A 25,094-nucleotide genomic window follows, 5' to 3' on the forward strand; every position below is an offset into this window, starting at 1 on the left:
TTACTAATTAGATTTTGGTTTAAAATGATGAAATGCCAAGTCTTAGTTCACAGTTTATTTTAAATTTTATGAGAGTTTGCACTTGCCTTCTTTTCTCCTCCTGTCCTTCTCGAAACACTCCAGTCATTATCACATCATATTTATAGCAATCTTTCTCTGAAAATGTGTTCATGGAACACTGACCATGTTTCATATATAAAACTGAATCCAAAGTAAATTGATTGAAAATATGCATATTGTGTTTAAGTTATGATGATGTCAAAGCAACTGGGTGACTTGGTTACCTCAGCACTTCAGATGTTCAAGGCATATCATTATTTGGCCAAGTCTGTGTTAAAATGAATATTGGATAATTCCTTGGCATTTTAAAGAACAAAATCGTTACTTGAATATTGAATTATTCCTCTAGTTCTGTTGGTATGCCCTAGGTGATGAAACTCATGTATTTTCTTGAAAAATATGTTACTTTGAGAATTTCATAAAATATATTTTGACCATATTCACTGTAACACCATCCCACACCAATATCTCTTGTATTCACCTCTTCTCTAGCCCACAATTTTGCACCTTAAACAGTACATTGACTCTAATTTGTGCATTCCATATACTTACGGGTACTGAACCATCTCAGCAGGGTGGTCAACAACATTTTAATGGAATTCTCTGGTTCGATACAATTTACTTTTCTAATTAAATGAAGTAGAGAGCATTTTATAACTTAAATCCCGAAGATGCGAACCACACATTGCTAACATGTACAACTCTAATTTTTAATTGACATTTAATTGATGCATTTTAAGGAATGCATGGCTACACTCTAATATTTGCACATATTTTGTGTATTAATTAGGCTTTATTTATGAAGTGCCATTTGTTCTATTGACTTCATTTCCTTGTTGAATTGCATAAAGATTTTTCTACACTACTGGGGGGTCTTAAAATAGATGCAAGAAAAAGTATTAATTCTAGAACATAATAACCTAATTTTAAAATCTGAGCTCTTGAGGATGACATAGCTAATGTTTCCTTTCAGGAAAAAATGTTGAGAATCATCTTACAAATGAATATTAGATACAAGCTGTTGTTTGAATTGTGATGAAAGGGAAAAATATCATTTCTTGCTTGTTTATTATTAAATAGCTTCATGAATCTTGAGAAACAGAGCATACAAAAGTTTCTGTGTTCTAATGACATCTACATCCAAGTTTCGGATGCTGGTCTGCATTTTCCTTGTCCTAAATATGCTGAGACACAGGATCAAGATGCTTCTCTAATAAATACGGAGCTTATGGTTAACTGTCCATATCATTAGTATTCTGATGCTTCAAAGCAGCAATATAAAATAATTATGTTCAGAATTGAGAAGTTTACTGGCTTTGCTGCCATTGTTATATTATTTATTAGCATAGATTACAAAATGAAGTGGGGATTTGGCAATTTTATGGTCTATTGATCAAGGTAGGTAGCACAGAAACATAATTTAAGCCTTCAAATGAACTGGTTAGCTAGGCTGTAAGTACTAATCAATTATTCAGATCATTAGGAGTGTACACTTTACCCTATATTATCTACATAATCCCTGAATTATGACTGGTACCGATACAAGAATAGCACATTACTAGGATATTATTTTTATACGAAATGAGGTCATTTGATTTAGAATTTTCTCCTTTTTATCTCTGAATTACATGACATGATAGAAAGTATTTCACTGTGTCCTACCTCCCCCGTTGTGTCTAATGCATCTCTTGTCATGGCCACCTCTGGATTGGAAGAATGAAGCTATCTCTGTGACCAGCTGCAGGGTCACCAACTCAGTCAAGTTCTGCACTGAGGAGACAGGGTCTTTTGTTTCACATTCTTGAAGCCTTTTCCTGGCCAGTGTCGATTTGGCTGGGAAACATACTTCGTCTGTTGGGCTCTTGCCAGTCACTTGGTCCTGAAACTGGAGTTAGTAGCATCTTGCCAAAGATTAGACTGAGAAATCTGGATGCAGGCTGGCAATCCAAGCAAGCAGCCCTAGCCAAATTGGCACAGTTGAGAAAACCTTGGAGAATCACAATTATTTTAGACAAAATACAAAGTTTGTGAGCTTTCTAAACATTATGTAAATCAGCCTTGATTCTTAATTCATGGAAGCACAGAAGTCCATCACTTTCAGGAGGCATGCAAATATATTAGTGCCCCGATTCATGCCAAAGTGAACCTTGGTTACAAAAAGGAAATTGGATGGTGCTGCTTTGGGAGTGTTTAAGCACCTGTGGTCACAAACAGAAAACTCAGGTGCCTTAAAACCTTTTTCAGAATTCCGTATCCCTTTCCCATCTGCACCATGGCCAAGCAATCTGTGATTATGCTGTTGTGTTAAGAAAGTGGTGAGGGATTAGCAGTGCCTATTTTTCATGACACTTATACTCATATGCACGGTCTTGCTTAGGCTAATCCTTACCATGATGTTGTGAGGCAGTCACTCCTTACTCATTCTCATTTATAGTCTCAGAGAGCAGAAATCCAAGCACTGCATCCCAAGTATGAAGGTTGTCATTTTATCCTCTGGGCTATCCTGTGGTTCTTACTAGAATTTAGTGTAATTAGAAATCTGGTAATGCACTAAAATGTTGATTCCTAGGATCTAGGCATGTGGGTTTTTAGGTCTAGGGCGGGACTTTAGGTCTACTCTGCTAGCACAGGTGAGTGAGTTACACAACTGAAAACTCCTTAATATGCCCAAATGTTGTAAATCCTTGTGTTGGAGAAGAGACACCTCTCTAGACTTCTTATGCAGTGAGATTCCTTAAGCTTCAGCTAGATTCGTTCTATCCTATGGCTCCTTTACTTTCTTTAAACTCAGAGGGCTCTTCCTTTTATTCTTCTGCAAGACCCTGGCTCCTTTGTTTATCCTTGAATAATGAGCTCATTCTTATTGGAGTACACTGAACTGTATTTAACAACTTCCAAAGTAATCAGGAGCGTGAAGTGTTTGGGTAATATGTGTACCCTTGACTTAGAAGCAGAGTAGCACTGCTGATAAACTTGGTTCTGAGAGCTTATGCTAGGACTCCCAGTCAGCACTGCAGTTCACCTCTTGGAAGGCAGGACTTCTATCATCTCGAACCCCAGAGAGCCTGTAAAAGGTGTTTGAGGTCACCAATGAAAACCATTAGTACAAATTGTTATCATGGTTGGAACTACTGGTCTGAAGAACACATTTAATTTTCTTTGACAAATAATCTCAAACTCTTCAGTGTCCTTGAAACCCAACTGAATTCACTACTTTTTTAATTGACTAGATCAAGGATCTTTTCTTAGCAAGGAAAATTCCAATATGGCATCCCTGCTTTTAATCCCAAGAAAGATGTAACTGGGAACAGCAAGAATTTTAAAAGTTCCATCAGAAAATAAATGCAAAAATATCTTATAAGCGTCAGGAAATAATATCCTTAATACAAAAAGGAAATTTCTCTGTTCATTTTATATTTTTACTTGATACAGATTTAGTTACAGAAAATTCCTCTTGAAAACAAAACTATTTTATTGCTGAAAGAAACAACTTAAAGCTATGGTGTCAATTCCTGACTTTGAGATGAAATTATTTCATTTGGGTTTGAGACTCTTATAAGCAAAATCTTCATATAAAAATTGAATGCACTGGAATTAATCAGAGCAACTTATAGTTTTCCCATTTGCATTCACTATGTAATTATGGTGATTTCAAAGGATGTTAAATTTTATTTGATTCAGCATCTAGGATGAGTGGCCATATTTCCTGCAAGTAGGTAGACGAGCTACAGCAGTTTCAATGATGACTTATGATTTGAAGACTAGGGTAATCTAAATGTCACAACTTGATTAGAATTTTGCCTGGGTGGTGTTTTATAATTCTTTTCTCTTAAAGTCTTTTTTTTTTTTTTGTATGCTATATTGATGGAGACTATATCAAAGGTACAAGGTATAAAGAGCTAAAAATTATTATAATAACTCTGAAATATTTTGGGCTTCTGGTTTAACTTTGAATTTAATTAACGAACTAATTAATTAATTGTAATAAGCTCTATGCTGGCACTGAGAGATGAAGCCATTTTGTTAAGTTACTGTTATTTAGAAATGAAGGTACATAAGCTTTATGTACTGGTATTGTTCTTATCATGTGAAAGTAGAGAATTTGAAGCATGAAGTCAGGTTGTGGTAGAGTTTCACTGTGCATAGTCTCATTCTTTTCTTTGCATGACACTAATAATATATAAAATGAAGGCATTGGCTGAGATGCTCAGTCAATAGTTTTAGTTGGTCACCTGAATTTTCTTTCTTTCTTTCTTTTTTTTTTTTTTAAAGAAAATAAAACTTTAGAGATGAGGATTAAGGGACAGAAGAACATTTTTAAAGTCTTGGGGAAGGTGGAAGAGTGACCAGAAAAGTGAGCAGTTAAAGGGAAAATGACAAAATAAAGTGAGGATTGGATTGCTGAAATGGAGGAGAAGAGAGTTCATTTGGAGGGTGAACAGAAATGCAAGTGTTGAGATGAAAATTAGTGAAGTCATATGCAGCATCAGAGAAGGTGGATTAGAAAATTCGGAGGTCCGAAATGAAGAGCAAGAATACATGAGAATTGTAATGTGAAGGAGTCATTTGGCAGGGAACTTTGGTTCTAGACTTTAGAAATCAGCTTTTTCTAAGTAGGCAATGCAGAGCCAAAAGGAGCAATAATAGATTTGGAGGCCTGAGTATACAAGAATACAAAACACCATAAAGTGAAAGCAGAGGCAAATACTCTTTTTTTTCTTGAGGTAAGAACTCTTGCCGGTGCTCTTGTGTTAAAATCATTAGGCTAAGTAGAATTTGCCTACTTCAGATAGGGAATGAGCTCACTAGCAAGCTGGAAGTTACCGACAGAACAGTTGAGTCCTCACATATTACTTGCATGAGTCTAAGGATATCAGAGTTTGCAGCTAAATAATGAAGAGTTAGAAAGAAGGCAGAATTTCGGACTCATCAGTTACATCTGCAGATGACAGGTGACCTCCGCACTCGCCAGTCTTCTTGCCAGGCAGAAAGACTGAGGCTAAGCCATGCATCCCTGCCAATGAGTCACAAATCACTGTCTGACAGGGAAATGTAGGTCATCTACCTGGTTGTTTTGAATGATACACAGCTGCAACCATGAAGTATTCGTGTTATTGACTGAGCTTGCCATTAGTTGCGTTGACATTCCAGAGATGTCACCCTGGGCAGGGGTATATTTGAAATAAGTACTTGGGTTCATTGGTTGACAAGTTACTCTGGGACAACAAACAGCCTCAAGGAGCTTCTCAAATGAATGGTTGTGTTAGAAGTGTTACCCTGTAGGAGAAAACTCTGGACTGTATTTCCGTTTGAGCAGAGATCAGGAGATGGGTTTAATCAGGTACCAACATTTTATGAAATATCCCCCAAGTTCCTGGGGAGCACCCTGAAAGTTGTGTCTACTTCTTGCTAATGTCTAGCATGAACAATGTTGGGTAACCCCCGTCCCCCATTCTAAGGTTTCATAGAACTGAGGCAGGTATATAGAAGTCATACAAATGGATTTGGATAATCAGAGCCTTTAAACACTTTATTACAAACAACAAACAAACAAACAAAGAAGCTTAAGCTTGTAGCTACAATAAGCAATAAAGGAGGAAGTATGAAAACTGAGTTGGGGTAGAAATGAAATAAAAGAAAGAAAGCTGAGTAGGTTAAAGTACAGGTAATGGAGTCAGTCTGAAGAGTGTTTGGAGACTCACAGGGCTGGCCTTTGTGCTGACTGGAGTCTCTTCCCCAGTGTTTCCCTTGCCTGTGGCACAGAGAGCAAAGTTAATGGTAATGGTCTGAGTTTCTAAAGACTTCACTGGTTCTGGGTCATCATCTAGGTTTCCAATACTCCACATAATTTTCCTCTTGCTGAAGGGGTCTTCAGTCCAATTAGGCTGTTGTTTACCACCAAGTGATTCATGCCACTACTTCTCCCTCTGGTTATAGTGTTGAGTTGGTCCTATATGTGGTCTGTAGGTGCCAGAGTTAAACAGGACTGTTGGTTGCTTCTCTCTTTCCCTGTCTTGCTCACTCTTTTTTCAGAGACTTAAAGTTTTCATCGTAGATTTCCACAACTTCCTTGGTTAGGTTTATTCCTGGATATTTTATTAGAGAATATTGTGGATAGGAATGTGTCTATGATCTATTCCTCTGTACGTTTATTGTTGCTGTAGAGAGAAGCTATTGGTTTCTGCAAGTTGACTTCATGTTCTGCGGCATTGCTGAGTTTGCTTATTATTTCTAGAAATTTTCTGGTGTTATTTTCAGAATCTCTAATGTATAATATCATGCCCCCAGCAAATGTAGTTTGACTTCTCTTGCCTTCTTTGCCTCAGCTAGTGCTTTATGTATAATACTGGAAAAGAGTGGAGGTAGTGGATTCCTTGTCTCAATCTTGAATTTGGCTGGATTGCCTCAAGTTTTTCTCCATTTAGGATGACGTTGGCTGTGGTTTTCTCATATTTAGCTTTTATTATGTTGAGATATATTCCCTCTAGTCATGCAATCCCTTGGACTTTTAACATGAATGCACGTTGGATTCTGTTAAAGGCTTTTTTCTGCATCTGTTGAGATCATGTAATCTTTGTCTTTAAGTACAATTCTGTGGTTTATTACATTTACTGACTTGCATATATTAAGCTATCCCTGCATTTTAGAGATAAACTCAACTTGGTCACTGTGGTTAATCTTTTTTGTACATCTGTTTTCTGTTTTCAAGTATTTTATTGAGTTATTTTGAGGCTATGTTCATCAGGGATATTGGCCTGTAGTTTTCTCCTTTTATTGTGTCTTTACCTGGTTTGGGTATTAGAGTGATACAGGCTTCATAGAAAGAGTTTGGGTGTGCGCATTCTGTTTCTATTTTTTGAATAGCTTAAGAATTGGCTGTAACTCTCCTTTGAAAGTCTGGTAGAATTCTGCTGCGAATCCATCTGGCTCTAGACTTTTCTTTTGTTAAGTTGGAAGGGTTTTTATTACTATTTCAATCTTCTCATTTGTTACGGGCCTGTTTAGGTTGTTGACTTCTTGGTTTAAATTTGGTGGTTTGGCTAAAATCTAGAAAGTCATCCATTTTGTTTAAGTTTTTCTAATTTAGTGGAATACAGATTTTTAATGTATTTCTTTATAGCATTTGGAACTTTTTTGGTGTCTCTTATAACTTTTCTCTCTTCCTTTTTAATTTGGCTTTGGGTCCTCTATTTATTTGGTTAGTTGGGATTAGAGTCTGTCAATCTTGTTTATCTTCTCAAAGGGCTAGCTCTTAGTTTTTAGATTTTTTTCTACTTCTTTCTATCTCATTATTTTTTCCCACTGATATTTATTATTTATTGCTATAAACTGAGTTTGAATTTGATTTGTTCTTGTTTTCCCACAGTTCTGACTTTCATCATTCAGTAATTTATTTGTTATATTTCTTACCATTTTTTAAAGAACTCAAGAAATTAAACACCACCAAACCGAATAACCCAATTGAGAAATGGGGCTTGGAACTAAACAGAGAATTCTCAACAGAGGAGTATCAAATGGCTGAGAAACACTTAAAGAAATGCTCAACCTCCTTAGTCATCAGGGAAATGCAAATCAAACAACTCTGAGATTCCATCTTACACCCATCAGAATGGCTAAGATCAAAAACTCAAGCGACACCACATGCTGGTGAGGATGTGGGGAGAGAGGAACACTCCTTCCTTGCTGGTGGGAATGCAAACTAGTACAGCCACTTTGGAAATCTATCTGGTGCTATCTCAGAAAAATGGGAATAGGGCTTCCTCAAGACCCAGCTATTCCACTCCTTGGAATATGCCCAAAAGATGCTCCAGCACACAACAAGAAACTTTGCTCAACCATGTTCATAGCAGCCTTATTCATAATAGCCAGAACATGGAAACAGCCTAAGTGTCCCTCAGTAGAAGAGTGGATAAAGAAACTGTGGTACATATACACTATGGAATACTACTCAGCTATTAAAAACAAGGAATTCCCGAAATTTGTGGATAAATGGATTGAGCTAGAAATGATCATAATGAGTGAGTTAACCCAGAAGCAGAAAGAATCAAATGGTATATACTCACTTATACCTGCATACTAGCCCAAGGGGCATGTCCCACGAAAGCCTTCACTTACCAGGAAACTGGGACTGAGGGGAGGGCATCCTATTGGGACTCTAAATGAGAGACGCATGCGAGAATAGCAAAATAAAAGGATCCAGAGGGTCCTAGAAATCTACAAGTAGAACAATATGATAGGCAGATTTGGGCCCAGGGGTCCCACTCAAACTAAGGCACCAGCCAAGGACAATACAGGAGGTAAACTTTAAACCCCTTCCCAGATCTAGCCAATGGTCAGAATATGCTCCACAGTTGAGTGGAGAGTGTGATATGACTTTCTCACGTACTCTGGTGCCTCACATTTGACCATGTTCCCTGGAGGGGGAGACCTGGTGGTACTCAGAGGAAGGACAGCAGGTAGCCAAGAAGAGACTTGATACCCTATGAGAATATATAGGGGGAGGTAATCCCCCTCAGGAACAGTCATAGGGGAGGGGAATAATGGGAAAATGGGGGGGGGGAGGAATGGGAGGATACAAGGGATGGGATAAACATTGAGATGTAACAAGAATAAATTAATAAAAAAAAAAAGAAAAAAAATGTAGGCACTTAGTCCTCTAAATTTTTCTCTTCGGACTACTTTCAATGTTTCCAAAAGGCTTTATTATATTATATTTTCATTTAGTCAAAGGAAGGAGTGTTTAAAAGTCTCTCTTGATTGACCTACCTATTCATTACTCAGTGTTTTTAAAAATTTCTGTGAACTTGTATATTTACTAGAGTTTTATTTGCTGTCAGTTTTTATTTTTGTTGTACTATTATGAGACAGAGTACATGGAGTTGTTTCAATCAATCTAAATTTGTTAATATTTGTGCTGTGTCCCAGATGTGGTTCATTTTAGAGAAGCTTCCATGTGCTTCTCTGTGGAATATGTGTGTTTTATAAATATCTGTTGAGTTCGTTTAATTCTGACATTTGTTTATTTTTCTCCAGATGAATGGAAAAATAGCATATTAAAATCACTTGTTATTAATGGATCATGTTCCATGTCTTCAAATTCAATAGTACATTTTCTCTGAAATTTGGTACCCACAGCTTGGTGCATGTATGTTTAGGATAGTAATGTCTTCTTTGTTTGCTGTTCCCTTGATCATAATGAAATACCTCTTTTTATCTTCTCTGATTAGTTTTAGTTTGATTTCTATTTTGTCAGATATTAGAATATCTATACCTGCTTGCTCTATAGTTATATTGGATGGGAAATTTTTGTTCATCTTTGTACTCAAAATTTATGTTTATCTTCAAAACAAAGTTCAGGTTCTTCTTCTAGATATCAGCTGGATTTTGTTTCCTGATCCATCCTGTCAGCTTGTGTCTTTTGATTAGAAAATCGAGACCATTAACACTAAAATTATTATTGAAATTTATATGTTAATTTTGGGCATTGTGTGTATTTTAGTGTTGTTTGTGTTCTCCATGGTGCCATGTGTTTTTATAATTATGGCGTGTGTTTTCTTCCACAGACTTTTGGCTATGCTTCTTCCTGTCTCAAGCCTGACATGTTGCTTTCTGCCTTTTCTTTAGTTTGTTTTGTTGACTATCAATTTTTTTTAGGCTGTTTGTATCATGAAAAAATATTCTTTCTCCTTTAACTATGTCAGATACTTTTGCTGGGTATATTAGTTTAGCTTGACATTTTTGGTCCTTAGGGCTGGGGCTGCATACTTCTAGGCTCTTTTGTTTTTTAAAGCTTCCATTTAGAAAGCAGTTCTGATGAGTTTTCCTTTATAGGTGATGTGTATTTTTTGCTTCTTTTCTTTTCCTCCTGAAGCTTTCAATTACATTTTCTTTATTCTGAATGCTTAGTGTTTTAACTATGATATGCAACGGGAATTTTCTTCTCTGGTCTTTGTTATTATGTGCTTCTTGTATCTATACGAGAATATTTTTCCTTTGACTAAGGAAAGTTCTCTATGATCTCGTTGAAGAATGGTCTATCCATTACATTGGGATTCTTCTCTCTCATCTATGCCTACATTTGGGAGGTTTAGACTTTTCGTGTTGTCCCAACATTTCCTGTAAGTTTTTTGTCTATATTGTTTTCATATTCCTTGTTTATTTGGCCTAGAGCTTCTACGTTATTATCTAGTCCAGATAGTCTATCTTCTTCTTGATTCATTCTAATTGTAAGACTGCCCTTCCTTTGAGTTTTCTAATTGAGTTATTCAGTTTTTTCAATTACATCTTCATTTCAGCTTGAGTCTTCTATCTATTCATTGCATTATTATTTTGAAGTGCTGGCTTGTCTCTGTCACTTACTTGAGCCATACATTTTCATTTCCTTGGGCATCACCCAGACATTTATTCTTCTTAATCTCTTTATTCTTAATTTCATTGATTTGTTTCTTTCTATCTTCTTTAAACTCCTTGGACTTTTGGATGAAGTTTATGATTGTTCATTCTTCTAAATTCTGTGTTCTGGAGTTCATCTTGTCAATTCTCATTGGCAAGTATTTTTACAGTAATAAGTTTTAGAGGGAAGATATTAGCTTTATATTTCATATTGCTTGATTTTTGTGAAGAGATTTTCATTTGTGGATTTCTTTTGTTATTTCTACATTTGATATGGACAGAGCAGGCAGGCCAGAAGAGAGTTTGGTTTGGGAGTTTATGTGGTATAAAGTCAGGTGGACAGAGGGGATTAGGCTGGTATGGAGCATGTGCACCTGATCCAAGCCTGGAGTGGTGGGATAGATATGACTGGGTGGAAAAGTTGAATGCACCATGGAAAGGGTATCTAAGTTGGTGGTACAATAGGACATGTCCTAGTATGGACCTGTATGTATGTTGCAGTGTACACAAGGATGGCCAGACTTGATCATGTCACTAGGTTTAGAACCCAGGCTAGATCTGGTCAGTTAGAGAAAGTGAATAGAAAAGAAGGCCAGGCAGACTCAATGGGCTAAACTCTAGAGAAGGATATGTGGGATGTGGCTAGGTTGAGTGATTAGATCTGAGTATTAATGTAATTACTCAAAAACTATGAACGTCCTTCTAAGGAACTACCTTCATTGTGCCCCATAGTTTTGGATATATTATGCTATACTTTCCTTTAGTTCTAGCATATTTAATTGCTTTCTTGATTTCTATGATGACCAGTAATCATTCAATAGTTGTTGCTTGACCACCATCATCTACTTTTTGTAGTTTCTCCTGACATTAAAATCTAGCTTTATTCTATTGCGGTTAGATAGAATATAAAATATTTTTGCTATTTTCCTATACTTGTTGAGACTTTGTGTCTTAATATGTGATGCCTGTACAAAGTCATGCTGTCAACATTCTAGCATTGAAGGAGGAGGGGATTATGATTCACCATCCCCACAGTTTATGGTTTTGGAGTGGGATTCAGAGGTTTTTTTTTTTTTTTTTTTTTTTTTTTTTTAGTCATTTGTTAATTGATTGCTAAGGCATAGCTCTTGATATGTACACCATTCTCCAGTGCAAGGAAAGAACATGTGATCAGCACAAATTAGACTTGGTATGTTATTTTTAAGAGAGAAAAAAATCATCCCTGCATGCCTGGTGCTTTCTCAGAAAACTGGGAATAGGACTACCTCAAGACCCAGCTATTCCACTCTGTGGAATATACCCAGAAAATGTTCCACCACACAAGGACATATGCTCGACCATGTTCATAGCAGACTTATTCATAATAGACAGAACCTGGTAACAGCATAAGTGTCCCTCAACAGAAAAATGGATAAAGAAACTGTGATACATTTAAGCTATGGAATACTATTCAGCTATTAAAAACAAGCAAATCCCGAAATTTGCGCAGAAATGGATGGAACTAAAAACGATCATGCTGAGTGGGTTAACCCAGAAGCAGAAAGGCTCACATGGTATATATTCACTTATAATTGTATACTATCCCAAAAGGGATGCCCTATGAAAGTCTTCACTTACCAGGAGATTTGGATAGATATGAGGACATCCTATTGGGACTCTAGGTGAGAGAAGTATGGGAGAATGGGAAAATAGAAGGACCCAGAGGGTCATAGTCACCTACAAGAAGAACATCATGATGGGCAGATCTGGACCCAGGAGTGGTCTCCTCAAACTACTGCACCAAGGACAACATCGAACCCCTAACCTGATCTAGCCAATGGACAGGACATGTTCCACAGTTATGTGGAGAGTGGGGATTGACTCTGACATGAACTCTAGTGCCCCATATTTTACCACTTCCCCTTGGTGGGGAGGCCTGGTGGCACTCAGAGAAAGGATAAGCAGGTTACCAAGATGAGACTTGATAGATAGGCTATTATCATGTAGTGGGGGAGGAGGTCCCCCTCAGTCATAGACCTATGGGAGGGGAATAAGGTGAAAGTGAGAGGGAGGGAGGAACAGGTGGATACAAGTGAGGGGAAAACAATTGAGATGTAATCTGAATAAATTAATTAAATAATAAAAATTTTTTTTTAAAAAAGAAGACATGAATTCGGGAAGTTAGGAGACAGCGAGGAGGAGGGGGTGTACTTGGGAGGGTCTGGGGAAAGTGGGAATGAATATCATTAAAGTACATTGTATAAACTTCTTAGAGACATAGTACTGTTAAGCCATCTGTCCCCTCCTAGAGGAGCTGTGAAATCAGAGTGGAAGAAAACCCCAGCCTTAGTGCTTGTGCATCACCTGGCCCAACTCAGGTAAATTGGGTTTCTGGGATGACTCAAAGAAGTCTCTTCTTCCATCCCTATGTATTGCAGCTACTCAAAAACATTAACCTTTGCTTTGGTCTGCTGGAGAAGGCTGAATACAAATGTCCAATGCTGCATGAGTATTTAAAGAGGAAGGAGTTAATTCCCCTGGGAGTCATCCGTCAGCAGCAGTCAGTTCTGATTTAAACATTTTCCCATAAATTTTTTACCTAGTTCCTGTGCTGCAGTGAGTGAGTAGTTAAAGTTGGCAGAGGGTGTGATTTTGATGGATTATGCCCAATTTTCTTTCACAATCTTTTCATCCACCAGTAGTGAGATGTAGATAGCATTTTAGTTTGAGGAATGCAAACGATTGGAAAAATCACAGCCTTGACACTTGGTATGAAGAGATATTATTCCGTACTTTCATTTAAAATACCAATGCATGAATTATTTTTTTTACCTGAGATTTTAAGATTGTTAAAAAAAATTTCAAGAAGCATTAAATCTCATTTGTTTCTGAGGCAGTGGGATGCAAAGCCTTTTCCTACCTCGATTCCGATGAATGAAGTTGGCTGCAATTGGCAAGGAATGATAGAGTTGCAGTCTTTAAAACTGTATTGTTACCTACTTTGTTACATTTGCTTGAAGGTGTTTTTTTTTTATATATATATATTTTAGGTGTTGATGGTTATATATATCAAAATATGTAACCTAAAGTTCAGAATAGAGTAGGGGAAAATTCATTTTGCTTTGGATTACTTATTTGTCTGTACATTGAACAGACATTTATTGAAGCTCATTCTCTTCCCTTTTGGAGAAGAGGGACACATGTATTATGTATCTAAGGGACATAAATCCTGAAAAAGGAGATACACATACTGCTTTCAGGATCTATCCACCCAAATGATGAACACCCACATCAACTAAAACCACATTTATTTATAAACACTACCACATAGTCAAAACTATGGTTCCAATGTCAAGCTCTGCCACGTAGTAGCTGTATGAACCATAAAACTGCACAAGGTAGTTCATGCAACCTCCACTACAGGGTAAACAGAGTTAGGCAACTTTCTACAATTTCTCATTTTAGGATGAAGGCTTCAGAAGCCTCTAGGGCATCAGGACTAGAGGTAGGAGAAGGTCATGGGGCCCAGAATTATCTCAGTATATGCATCTCCTAGGGACGGTTCATGTTCCATGTTATCATCCCAGAGGGGATCTAAGACCTCCAGTGTCCTAGCTTCTCAGTCTCTGAGGAACTAGCTGGGGACTCAAGAATGTTTCAAGGCAGGCATACCAGAGACCACCACAGGGCACTCTTAAAGCCAAAGAGAAAGTCGTCATTGGCAATCAGTGGTGGCATGGAGGAACACGGCCAAATTACAGAGCCCAAGACCTTACAGCTTTTTGTCTTACACACACACACACACACACACACACACACACACACACACTACATACTAACCTGTTTAACATACTTCAATTAGCAAAAAGCAGAACTACAGAAGCCAAAAAGCAAAGTTAGTGCATTTATGGACATTTTACTCATGGACTTTCCTGAAACTATGGAATAGATCTCTATTCCTGTTTTTGGAAGGTGTTGGGGCCACTGTGCTAGGCTGTAAGCTTAGAATGGTGCCTCTAACATAGAATAAGTTGTGTTAAGGTCTGGGGGCCCATCACAAAGTAAGTCCTACAGACTCTGTGGAAGCACTTTTTGGTTTCCAGAAGATAAAATAATTTTCCATTTAGAACTATTGATTTTAGACATTTCTGATTCATATTGAATCATGGCATCATATTGCAAAATATTCATGATATGAAAATGTCAATATTCATAATATTGCACATTTTATATAATCATCAGATTTATTGCATCAAACACACTCTTGGACTTTCCTTTCATCTATAAATAAGGTCCGATTCTTTTTTTTCATATATCATATTTTACATTATTGGTAAATGATTTTTGAGCACACGTGCAAGGCAGAACATCAAATGTACCTGCACCTGAACAAGTGATAAAAATGTCTCAGCCTAAGGTCCGATTCTTATACTTGTCAAAGAAGGCATTGTGTCTCATGAGCAATAGGATTTGCAAAGTTTACAGGTCTAGAAAAAAGACAATTGCTCTGACATAAGGAAGTGCAAATAAGCAAGTCTGGGAAGTCCTTGAAAATGAAATAAAAATGGAAAGAGAAATGGAGAAGCAGAGAAAGAATGAACACAGAGGAGATACATAGATGATTCAAAACACCTTTTACTGGGGAACTAGTAAAACCTGGGAAGTCAGGTTATATATAAATAGTCAAGACACATGCAACAAATTTGCTGTCCAAAACAAAAACATAAACAACAACAATAAAAACAATACAAAACAACAAAAACACAAATCCAAAACCAGAATTTTTTACCTGGGTCAATAGGACCAATAGGTCCAAAATGGCCCACCCTGATATCCTTTAGCGTATGAGTCCCTAAGGTAAAAAGCCCCCAAATTTCAATCTCTCTAGTAATTCCTTTTATATCTATCGGGGTAAAGATCCAAAAAGCAAGAGAAGCCAGCCCCTTGGTGTTTGGGATGCTAGAAGGAGTACAATAGTTTCTTAACTATTCTCAATTGGACATAAGTAAATACTGTTGCCTGTACTGGGACCCCAAACCCCCATATTATGTTGAGATTAAAATTAAACAATAAATTCCACATTAATTCATAACATCTGTAAATGGGACCAACCTGAGCACCCTGGGGAACCTCTAAGAAAAGGGTGTCTGTTTAGCGTCATCAAGATAACCCCTGGATATTTTCTCCTATGCAGATTCCTGTAGCTATACAGAGCAGATTAACTCCAGAAATGGTGCTTTAGTGTATTTCCAACCTCCAGAGACTACCTGCCTTACACTAATGACTCATCTAAGTGTACATCTTCTGAATTGTTTACGTTGGCAGAGACCCTACTTCTTTGCATCTTCATGTATGTCATAATGACAATGTCCATCTATAATCACAAAAAGAGGGCAGGGTCCTTCAAATTCTAGATTCTGGGCTTCCCTATGTACATGGAGCCTCCCTCATTATTATTCCTCTGGTAGTGAAGGCAGGTCTTGCAGGATCCACTGTGGTTGGAACTTCAGTCCTACTTGTTGGGGATAAAAACTTCAAGGAACTCAGTGCTTAAGTAGACACAGACACAGGTCATTTGGGAAATTGTATTTCCTATAGGGAAGCATAAGTAGACATCTTATCAGAGGTTATTCTTCAAAATCACAGAGACCTGGACCTTCTCTTCATGACACTGGGAAAAACGTTGTTGCCTCTATACTTACCAGTTGGGGGAAAAAACAAGCAAACAATAAAACATAACCCAACAAACAAAAACAAACCAACCAAAACTTAGCCATCATCAAAAAGAACTTTTAAAAAAAGACATGAAAAATCCTGTTCTCCTAGTCCACTTGGTTAACTACCTGACTTATGGACATTGCTGGGCCATTAGTCCTTTTGCTCCTATCCTTCATCATAGGACCCTGCTTACTCAATTGCCTACATACTTATGTAAAATAGAGGGTAAATTCTGTTGTTAGCCCTAATGGGGCAATATAACCTTAACTTGACTGATGCTGATGTTAGAAGCACCATTATGATTTTAAAACCCAGGTCCTAACACCTTCTACAACAGGAACAAAGACCTAGTTCATAGTTCCAGGAAAGTCTCTGAGTAAAAAGTTCATAAATATGCTAACCTTGCTGTTTGGCTTCTGTGCTTCTGCTTCTTGCTAGCCAAAATATGTCAACCAGAATATGGTTTGTGTACTTAAAAGACAAAGATCTGCAGGGCTTGGGGCTGCATGATTTGGACAAGTCTCCTGTGCAGTCTCTGATTGGCAATAAAGGCTTTCTTTTTCGCCTTAAGAATGTCTTTGGGGTGGTCTCTAGTGGGTTATCTTGCAGTACCTCCTCCTCCGTAGGGAGTATTAACAAAACTTCTGCGACTCACACTCATGATTCATAATCTTCCCTTTCCTTTTTTAATTTTTAATTTTATTAATTTATTCAGATTACAACTCAATTGTTATCCCATCACTTGTATCCTCCCATTCCTCCCTCTCTCCCACTTTCACACTATTCCCTTCCCCTAGGTCTATGGCCGAGGGGGACCTTCTCCTTCACTATATGGTCATAGGCTATTAAGTCTCATCTTGGTGGGCTGTTTATTCTTTCTTTGAGTGCCATCAGGCCTCTCCACCAAGGGGAGGTCATCAAATTTGGGGCACCAGAGTTCATGTCAGAGTCAGTCCCCACTTCAAGTCCTTGAATATCCAGCAAGTAAAATTTGACACAGATTTATAGGCACAAATTTTAAGGCATCAGTTAATTCTCCAAGATTCTAGTTTAAACTGATAAGAAAGAAAACTATCTTGCTAATATCCTTCATAATTTGTGACTGTATTTTTATAAATAATTCAATTATTACTGTCCATTTTCTTGTGAAACCATGTTTACTACTTCTCTTAGTTAATCTTCGTCCCATTTCTCCTGTAACTTCACATTGTATTCTCTTTGGTAAAAAATAGAAAAGTCAAATCTTTTCCTCAGTCAAACATTTATAACAGGGAGAGAGAGATGGAAAGAGGGAGGGACAGAGGGAGGGGGGGAGGGAGGGAGAGAGAGAGAGAGAGAGGGAGGGAGGGAGGGAGGGAGAGAGAGAGAGAGAGAGAGAGAGAGGGAGGGAGGGAGGGGGGGGAGAGAGACAGAGAGAGAGACACAGAGAGAGAGAGAGAGGGAGGGAGGGAGGGAGAGAGAGGAGAGAGAGAGAGAGAGAGAGAGAGAGAGAGAGAGAGAGAGAGAGAGAGAGAGAGCAAATTAAATCTTGTCATTGGTAAAAAAAATAGCTGAACTAGATGACTGTATAAATCTCACGTGTATGCTTGGAGAAGAGCAGGCATAATTTTGTTCTTTTCATTGCATATGAACCTTAAAAATTGATACTATTCTGCATTTAAAGAGGCAAGGTAATCACCTACTGAAAATAAAATGCATGGGAGTTTAAAAACACTGTGAGAATTTCTGCCTCATCCTTTTCCTCTACTATAAGGTGACTTCTGTGGAGTTTCCAAGAAAACTCAAGGTTTTGTACAACACATTCTTGTATAGCTAGACAGTGTGGAAGAATATAAGGTCCAGTTAGACTGAATGGCTAATTAATAACATTACATATTCTGAGTCTAGTGACTATCATGAATTAGGCTAACCTCTAAGTCCTTGGTTAGATATCCAAGCATCATCTCTATAGCAAGTCTGCCAAAGTTTGTGCTTGAGTCTTCTCCATCAAGTTTTACACACACACACACACACACACACACACACACACACACACACACACACACACACACACACCCCAACCACAAAGATCTAATGTCTTAAGTAAGATTATAATTTGTATTGTGCTGTATCACAGCCATCCTTAGCCACATACAATTTATGGGCTCTACATTGGACATATGTGACAGTGATTAACATTTTCATTTCCTCATCTTGTTGTTGCTAAATTCAGGTACTTAACTAGTTACCATCAAATCAAGACTAGACCTCAGGTGTCCTGAATCCTTAGGATGAATTTTCTGACTCTCACACTAAACACCTTCCAAAGCTGCCTTTGATTAGAATGGACTTTTAGCATCAACAAAAGGAGACTATGTGTTTTCAGTTCTCTGTTTCCCTCTTGCTCTGTGCAGGAATTTAACAAATACCAGAGAGGCTTAACCAGTGCCAGAGAGGCTTAATGTTTTTACATTGTCATATGCTCTCAGGAATCAGGTTCCAGGCAGCTCTAAGCTATGTGTTGCAGTATTGGTAATGCTACCTTGGCCTTGCCATGAGTAGGAACCTAGGGATGTAAAAACTAATAAGACACAGTGGGAGTGGCAGAAAAAAGAACCTGAAAGGCCTGGCTGGAATCCAGGGATAGAATTAGATCTGTGCCCCATGTTACTAACTGGGCTTAGCTTTGTGTAATCTTGTGGTTCCCTGGGCTTACATTTGTGTACTGTTTTAGCAACTGGGGACAATGTTAACTTTCCTCTTTTTTCCCCTTTCTCTTTGTTTAGGGTAGATCCTGATTTCAACCATATCTTGATGTTGCCTTTGTGTTTTTCAAGACTTGAATACATATTTGTTGAGTTAGTGGACACATTGGCAGCACTATCTCTTCATCTAATGAGCCAAGTTGCTGAGTCCAAATAGAACCCACTTTTCTTCCTTTCTCAGCCCACTTTGCTGTTAATTTGATCAGAGCCAGCTGCAGAGTGACAGGGCCAGTCATCGACTAATTTGCTGTTAGGGAAGTGAGATGGAGGCCAGGATGTTTGAATGACCTACCCATTGTATATTCTACTTGTGGTTGAGAACAAAATTCAATTAGCGCATATTTATACTGTTCATTTGAAAAAGTTCAATAAACTTAAATTTATTAATGGATTATGCACCTCTGTTTTCCTGCACATGGGTATACTTTTCAATGAGTGAGTTGTTCAATGTGGGTTAAAATATGTAACCCTATTAACTTTCTTATCTGGGTTCAACTTTGCAATGTAGCCAAAGCATTAAAAATACTCAAATTTAGGACGGAACGTTCGTATCTTGTGAATTTTGACATATGCATTGGTATAAAAAGGAGACATACCTTTAAAATACTAGTATTTTAGGTGGCATAAAGTCTTTAGTTCAGATTTTTAAACCCAATTTATTTGTATGTAAAAATGATGGTTCTATCCCCTGGGATGGCTTATACAAGAGAATATTTGCTCAATATTTCAAGATCTTCAGATTGAAAATGCTGTGTAAATACTGGGCCAGATTAGCTTGCCATGTGTCTCCTTGTGTGCACAGAGCTTTTGCTGACTTTACCGGGTGGAATGTGGGGGGAGAATCTGGCTCATTATTAGTTTTCCTATTTTGATTTGATCAACTGTTGTCAATTACAGACATTGGTAATTACCCACAGAAAAGGAGAGAAGGGAGAAAAAAAACTTGCTATCATAATATTTATCTTATCAGTTATGGTATTTTCCTATATTGAAAAAAATATTGTGGTGAATCGTGTAGCACAGCAAGTACTGATTTCCCAGTGCCCTCTACTCAAGTGTATTTTACACAATTAAAAAAAAAAAACCACACATTTCCCAGATAAAACCCATGTTTGCAGAGTACATTTGTTTCCCTTTCGACTTTTGCCTGTGAATTCTTTTTTTTAGTCCACTTCTCACTGAGATATTGCCCTTATATTCTAGCCCCCATTAACTGTATAGCCCGAACTATTGCTGTCTAAACATTCTATGATTGAAGTATTTTATATCCACATTGTTCAGCATAGTTGACAATGTCTTGGTGTAGCTGTTGGCCCTTTGAAATGTGGCTACTATGACTGGGAAACACAACTTTTACTTTGGTTTAAATAGACATGTGCAAGCAGAGACTATTGTTGTTCCATGAAACACACTCTCATACAGCTTAAAAGTAATCAGCATAAACTGTGACTGCTTTTCTTTCTTTGTTTAAATTTTTTAAAATTTATTTTTTATTGCATATGAGTACTCTATCTGCAGAACAGAGCATCAGATCACATTGTAGATGGTTGTGAGCCAATATGTGGTTGCCGGGAATTGAAATCAGGACTTCTGGAAGAGCAGGCAGCACTCTTAAACCACTGAGCCATCTCTCCAGGTCCCTTGCCTTGTGTTTTTAAACTGGCAATAGCTGTCTCTATTAGTTTATATGGCACAGTATGATTTTTGCTATAGAGATGAGATACTTCTTGATTTACAATAAGGCTTTATCCCAAAAATCTATGATAAATTAAAATTCCTAAAGTCACAACTGTGTGTAAGAAATGTAGTTCACTGCCTTAGAAGGAATTTAGTTCACTTCCTTAGTCTACTCTGTCATACATGTGCTCTGAATGCTTATAATAACATGTTGATGGGGCAAAGACTAGGAGGAAGCCCATTATAACAAAGCATTTTATATGTCCTTCAGGCACATATGTGGACACCATATGTGAGTCTATTAGCAAGACAGAACTCTGGAGAACATAGGACCATGGCCATGTTGATGTGACTAAAGGGAGCTGCAGTTCCTTGCTGCTGACCGGAATCATGAGTGGATGTTATATCTCACATTCCTGTCCCAGGTAAGGATCAAAACTCAAAAGTTAAACCATGCTTTCCACTAAATGCTTACCATTGCTGTCCACAGTGTCAATAATCTGTAAACTGAACCATGAAAAACTGCCTTCGTGTGTTACTTGCAAGATATTTGTCTTCAGTTTTCCCCCATGCGTGCCAGTGAATCAACTTTAAATTCTGATTTTATCATTAAAATTTATGTTTATAAATCTATGGTTGTTTCAAATCAGTCTACCACAGTATCTCCAAAGCACAAAGCACCTCAAATCAAATTCACCAACAAAGGACATATCTCGGTATGTCACTGAGGACCTGATAGATGCTGGGAAGCTGATTCTGAAGACAATCTTCTTTATGAATTCCTGGCTAATAATCTCGTCTTCTCCATATATCTATTGTTTCTGGATAAATCTATGAACATTTGTTACCTGAAATTCTAAAACAGTCTTACAGCTTCTATCTCTATCTTATTTCTTACTAGTTCTTTGCCACCCTCTACAATCTGTTCTCCACACAGCTGAAGTGATTTTTCTAAATGTTAAAACGGAGCGCAGCATTCACCAGTTCAAATCCTGCGAAGGGCTTTTCCACGCCTACCAAATGAAATGCAGCCTCTTGTGCTCATGTGCTATTCTCACACAGAATCCACACTCACAGAGTTCACTTGCTTCCCTTCCCACTTTACTCTGGGAATCCTGTTTTCACTCCTCACCCTTCTTAGCTTTCCTTTTAAATTCTGTCCTACGTTGACTACACAGCACAAACTATTGTTGTCCAGACATTTTCTGTGAAGATTGAAATAGTTCGTGATGCCCACATAGGCATGGATAGGTGGCCTTTGACTAAAATGTGGTTCTGCTACCAGGGTCCGTATTCTTAAAACAAAAAAGTCTCTCCCTCACCTCACATCTGTCAATTGGCAATAACTTCTTAGCTAGGGGAGGAGGTCTTTGTTCCGATATCCCTTCTCTGTGCTGGGTTCTTGTGTTTTGTGGTCCAGCACATCTTAGTAGCTGTCATAATTGCTGGGAGTTCATATTTGCAACTGTCATACTGTGTCTGGAAAACAGTTTTCTTGTAGTCATCCACTACCTCTGCTGGTTCTTGCAGTCTTTCTGCCTCTTCTCCTGCGATGTTCTCTGTGTTTTGAGGAAGAAGTGCAATCTAGATGTTCTTTTTAAGACCGAAAGTGCACTTTTCCATGCTTCCCAGAGATGGGTCCATATGGTGTTGTTCTTAATTCCTGATATAACTTAGAGAGAAGATTACACAATGTCCAGAGACCTTAATGTCCTGCAGATGAAGGAGGAGGATGTCGTCAAAGTCCTTGCTGCAGAAACCCACTTAGGCGGCACCAACCTTGACTTTCGAATGGAGCAGTACATCCAGAAAAGGAAGAGTGATGGTGTCTACACCATAAATCTGAAGAGGATCTTGGAGAAGCTGTTGATTATAGCTCGGGCTATTGTTGCCATTGAGAACCCTGCTGATGTCAGCGTCATCTCCTCTAGGAACACTGGCCAGTGAGCTGAAGTTTGCTGTTGCCACCGGAGCCACTCCTATTGCTGGCCACTTCACACCTGGGACCTTCACCAACCAGATCCAAGCAGCGTTCAGGGAACCACAGCTTCTAGTGGTGACTGACCCCACGGCTGACCACCAGCCCCTCACAGTGGCCTCTTAGTCAACCTGTCCACCATCGCTCTGTGCAACACGGATTCTCCTCTGCATTATGTGGACATTGCCATCCCAGGCAACAACAAGGGAGCTCACTCAGTGGGTCTGATGTGGTGGATGCTGGCCCTGAAAGTACTCCACATATTTGGCAATATCTCCCGTGAACACCCATGGGAGGTTATGCCTGATCTTTACTTCTACAGAGACCCAGAGGAGCTTGAGAAGGAGGAGCAGGCTGCTGCTGAGAAGGCCGTGACCAAGGAGGAATTCCAGGGTGAATGGACTGCACGAGCTCCCGAGTTCACCGCTCATCAACCGGAGGGGGTAGACTGTCCTCAGAACCCATCCAGCAGTTCCCTACCAAAGACTGGAGCTCCCAGCCAGTCACTAAGGACTGGTCAGCAGCTCCCACAGCGCAGGCCACTGAGTAGGGTGGTGACACCAGTGAGTGGTCCTGAGGTGCTCTGCAGACACCTGAGCAAAGGGGAAAATGGGAGGAAAATAAAATTCCTAAAAGCTGAGCAAGAATAAGAACAAGAATAAAAACAACAACAACAACAACAAAGACGGAAAACCGCAGTCATTTATTCTTTGCAGCTAGAACTGTTGTAGGTCTCTATGTTGATCACTATCAACTACAAAAAGAGGCTTCTCTGAAGAGGGTTAAGAGATGCACTAATACATAGATATAAAGGTAAGTCATTAGCAGTAATTTTAATACTATATCAATTTAGCAGAATACTAGTACTAGATTCTCTCCTAGAGCCCGTGACTCATCTAGTCACAGCTTCCTGACCAGGTATATACATATACAAACATACAAACACACACACACACACACACACACACACACACACACACACACACACACTTCATCTCCTGGAGTGGGCTTTAAATCTAATCAGAATGTGGCTGATTACCCCAGTGATGTTCATTTCACATTGCACCAATGTGCATGTCTTGCTAGGGTGTCCTCAAGGGCCGCAGCTATTAAAATTGATGATTGCTTTGCTTTTGCAATAGCATGCAATGCACCTGTAGCACTAGGAAAGCTACCTGGAAGTGATAAAGTGTACAGGCGAGTGCCAGCTCGTTTCTCCATGTTCCGTGATTCAAGAATGTGGCGTCTTTAGTAATATTGTCTTATTATCAAGCTCTGGAGGGCAAGTGAGAGCTCTGACAATAGGCTGTAGTGTTTGAGTGTTTATGGAGACAACAATTTCAAAAGAAATAACCCTTTTTTGGCACTGGGATTTTTACATGTTTCCCTGTAGTGTTTAGTAGTGGCATTGTTGTACACACACACACACACACACACACACACACACACACACACACACACACACACACACACTACACGTGTCTATCTTTTCAGAATCTTATACAGTAGTAGTAGGTTTCCATATGAGTTTTTCAAAAAGGCCTTTAGTATTGATTACCCTTTCTATATTCCCTCCTCTGCCCTGACTCCCATTCCCTACCCCAATATAACCCTTCATTATATCAATATTCTTCTTTAACCTTTCATACTACTGCATTCTATCTCTTTTATTTTAAAAATCTCCCACCTCTCCATGGCCCCACACTAATTTTATGACACCTCTGGAAATTCTAAATGAAGTGAACACATATATAAAGGTTCAAAACTGACATCCGCAAATGAGAGAAAACATGCCACACTCATCTTCATGGGTCTGGGATTCCTCACTCAGGATAACTGTTTCCATCCCTCCTGTTGATCTACATGTGCCATACACTCATTTGCTTTTTACCGATTTTTCATATCCATTCATCAGCTAGGAGATATTGATGTGGCTTCCATTTCTTAGTTATTGTGATGAGAACAGCAATGAACATGGATGTGCAAGTATTTTTTCTTAAATAGTATATGCAACCTTATGGGTATAATATCAAAAGTGGTATAGAATCAACTAATTAGAGAACTTCCATATTTTGATAACTAATCTTAAAAACTGAAGAGAATGAAAAGAGCAAGTAGTTATGCTACTTACAAGTTCTTTAGTAGTAATTATTGGAGTGAATAGCTAAAACCATTAGCTTATACTCTATGAACAAGTCAAACCAAGTCAACTAACGTGCTATCGATAGAACTCCATGCCAGGTCAGAACACTGCTTCTCACAACTTCAAGGGACCGTGCAGGGGCCAGGGATCTGTCTCAGAACATCAGGCTTGGCAGCATGCTCCTTTATCTCCTGAGGCGTCTTAGCATACAAAGATGGCTCTTTATAGACACTGGTAAAATTGGACATATTTACTGCAATATTGAACAGCTCCTCCCCAAAAGATGAAACACAAAATACACATCTGAAAAATACAAGGAGGAATCGCTGCAGACTCTCCAGAATTTAAAACTCTATCTAGAAGAAAGAAAAATTTGAATAGTTCAGTACTTATTATGGACATA

General features: G+C 38.4%; 1 pseudogene; it reads left to right on the plus strand.

Annotated features, from left to right (window-relative positions):
- Positions 1-22,262: 22,262 nt before the first annotated feature.
- LOC127207287 (40S ribosomal protein SA-like) lies at positions 22,263-23,125 on the plus strand (annotated as a pseudogene).
- The last annotated feature ends 1,969 nt before the right edge of the window (positions 23,126-25,094 follow it).

Source organism: Acomys russatus, chromosome 24, assembly GCF_903995435.1.
Source record: "Acomys russatus chromosome 24, mAcoRus1.1, whole genome shotgun sequence".
In the NCBI taxonomy this organism is placed as follows: domain Eukaryota; kingdom Metazoa; phylum Chordata; class Mammalia; order Rodentia; family Muridae; genus Acomys; species Acomys russatus.